This window comes from Lygodium microphyllum, chromosome 24 (assembly GCF_053477565.2).
Source record: "Lygodium microphyllum isolate KBCC chromosome 24, Lygodium_microphyllum_v1.1.10, whole genome shotgun sequence".
Lineage (NCBI taxonomy): Eukaryota > Viridiplantae > Streptophyta > Polypodiopsida > Schizaeales > Lygodiaceae > Lygodium > Lygodium microphyllum.
In genome coordinates this window covers 43,724,116-43,727,695 of record NC_141158.1, presented here as the reverse complement: position 1 = coordinate 43,727,695, position 3,580 = coordinate 43,724,116, and positions in this window count along the sequence as shown.

Here is a 3,580-nt window from a genome sequence, read left to right as displayed (position 1 = left end):
CAACACTTCAAATTCCAAGTCACTTAGGATGGTGGGAAATCGAAGCATAGTCATATGCCACATAGGTAAAGGAAAAGAGTATTGATGTCGAAACTATTTGTAAGGCCCTCTTCTTTGATAGGAACCAAGAAGAAAGACATAAAATTTTTAGGTAATCTAAAGCAAGCATTCTATGTCAATGGAAGCTTTATGCACTATTGAATTTTTTTCTACTTGATGGGGAAGGTGCTAATAGATCCAAGACAAAACATCAAGACAAAACATCAAGACAAAACATCAAACCATCCTACGATAGGGGTACTGCATCCAATGAGTATCAAGAGAGCATGTACATGTCACAATTAGTCCGATTGTCTCACTATAATATATCTAACAAATGGCTCATGTATCATCCAATGATAAGAGGCATGAAGTGTCTTAAATTAATGCTGATTGTGAGAAGTGACAGTCAAACTCAATGAGACTAAGCTTCAGTCTCAATCCAAGTGCATTCTAGAACCTCCAATAAACAATGAGTGAAGGGTTTTCCCAAATTGTATTACAAGTCATTAAATTATTTGTTGTAACGTAGACAAGATGGAAAACGAAGAAGGTCCTTTTGTTCAAGATCGCAAGGCGTATCTTAATCAGCGTGTCCCATGTCCTTGCTCTCAATGCAAGTTGCCAATTAGACGAAAACACCGATTGTCTATAGAACACGTACGACGATTTGGCGAGTTTCAATCTGAGATCATTGATTAAGCGATTGTGGATTTTTAGCAAACGGTAATTTGAAGTTAATATCAATCATGCATTGTACTCGTAAGCTAATTGAATACCATATACAATAAGATTGGGTCTTGCTGGCAAATTTTCTATCCAAGGAGGTGATGTCTCGTCCCAAGGGGGAGTGTACCCTTTGCGGCCAATTAGAAAAGTTCGTGGGCATGCGATGGATGGAGTGCAGGAGCCAATCCACCACTCGCAAGGCCAATCTATACCGTCAATGCCAAAGGAGACAGGCAACCTTCCAGACCTACCTACAATCTTGGAGCCTGAGATGGAGGCAATGATCGATGCATTGATTCCCATGGATGTCGAGACTTCTGATCCGCTTAGAGAGGAAGCATCCATACCATTATATGATGGGTGCCGAGTATCTCGGCTGAAGACACTACTTGCACTCTTAAGTGTGCAAGTAAAATACGGGTGGAGCAATACGAGTGTGATCGAGTTGTTCAGGTACCTTGTACATACGCTTCATTGATTTTTTTTTTCACCACTATTATTACAAACATTTGTACTTTTTCAAGGTGTTTTATGATTTTTTTTCAGGTTATTGAAATATCATATATTACCACTTGCAAATACCATGCCTGAGTCTCGTGATGATGCATGACATGTTTTACGGAAGCTTGGCATGGACTACAATAACATCCATGCATGTATCAACGATTGCTGTCTGTTTCGAGGAGAATATGAGACTATGGAGACATGTCCAAAGTGTGGTGCTCACAGGTATCGACAGGACTTGCAAGGGCAAACCATCCCTCAAAACGTTCTCAGACACTTTTCGCTCATCCCCCGCATAAACCACATGTTTCGTACGTCTGGCATGGCGAGCTTGACAACGTGGCATGCGCAGAATAGGTCCACGGATGGAGTTCAACGAATATCACCAGATTCGCGCGCTAGAGCCACATTGACTCTACCTTCCCAAGCTTTGCCCGAGAGCTAAGGAATCTTTGGCTCGGTCTTGCAAATGGATGGCGTGAACCCATTCGGTCTGCGCTCAACTTCTTACAGTGTGTGGCCTATAGTCCTTGTCAACTACAACATTCCTCCATGGCTTTCTATGAAGAAAGTGTCAAGATTGTGGGAGAGAAGGAAGGAGTGTCATTTGTAGCTTTCTTGCTTGCACAATGGGAGAATACACACGAGGGTGGAGGCTGAAAACAATTTTCCTCTTCTTAGTTGTGTAAGCCAAAAGAACTCTCTTACAAAGAAATAGAAGAACCCTATATATGGGTCTCAAACCAAACTCAACTAACTAAGGTGGCATACTAACTGAGCCACGAACTAGAGTAGATAAGGATAGCTATCATGTAGCTATTATTCATGGGCGGTGTACCAACCGCATCTGCAACTGACAAGTCGGTGACATAATAGCACAATGGTCACCCTGGCATATCACGAGTGGAGCTCGATATCTCAACACTCCCCCTCGAGCTCAATCCCAATTCCTGCACACCAAGCAGGTCTCTGAACTTGCGCAGCTTCTCTGCGCCCAATGCCTTCATAAATATGTCAGCTACCTGATCCTCTGTGCTGACATAAACTAGTTCAATAAGACCTAGTAAAACCCTCTCCCGCACATAGTGATAATGCACCTCAATGTGCTTTGTTCTAGCATGATAGACTGGGTTATTTGCCAAGTGTATACTACTCATGTTGTCACAATAAATGACAACTGGCCTATCTGTAGGCTGATGTATATCATAAAGTAGCTTATGCAACCAAGCTACCTCACATGCAGCCATTGCTGCATCCCTGCACTCAGCCTCTGTGCTGGACAAGGCAACTGTAGGCTGTTTCTTGCTGCTCCAAGTGACTGCAGGACTCCCAAAAGAGAACACATATCCACTGGTAGATCGTCTATCAGAAATGCTACCAGCCTAATCAGCATCAGTGTATCCATGCAACTGTATCTGAACCCCAGTCTCATAAAATAGTCCATACTGCAATGTGGACTTCACATACCTGAGTATGCGTCTAGCCGCATCCAAATGCGGTTTCCTTGGAGCTTGCATAAACTGACTTACCAATCCAACAACATAGCTCAAATCTGGCCTGGTAATAGTCATATAATCAAACTTCCTACTATGCGTCTGTACATAGTAGGGTCTTCCAGAAGCTCACCTGCATCTGCGCTCAGCTTCACATTCTGCTCCAAAGGAACTGAAATAGGCTTACAGCCTGTCATCCCATATTTGGACAGCATGTCCAATCCATACTGCCCCTGCAAGAGCTGTATCCCACTTGGTGATCTAATCACCTCAATGCCCAAGAAATAACGCAGCTCTCCCAAATCCTTCATCTCAAACTTCTGCTTCAATAGCATTTTCACATGAAGGATATCTTCATCACTGTCACTTGTCATAATCAAATCATCAACATAAATGACAAGTAGCATAATACATTTCTCTGTTTTTCTCACATAAAGTGAGAAATATGCCTTGGAAATCTGAAAGCCAATAGTGACAAGATACTGTCCTATCTTGTCAGACCATGCTCTAGGTGCTTGCTTCAAGCCATACAAGGCTTTCTTCAACCTGCAAACAAACTCAAGCTGAACAGCATGCACATAACCTGGTGGCTGCTCCATATAGACCTCTTCTTGCAAATCACCATGCAAGAAGGCATTCTTTACATCCATCTGATGTAAAGACCATCCCTTTGATGCAGCCATAGCAATGACTGCTCTTACGGTTGCCATCCTTACAACCAGATTGAATGTTTCTTCATAGTCAATGCCATATGTTTGTGCATACCCCTTGACTACTAATCTTGCCTTGTATCTGTTCACAGAACCATCTGCATT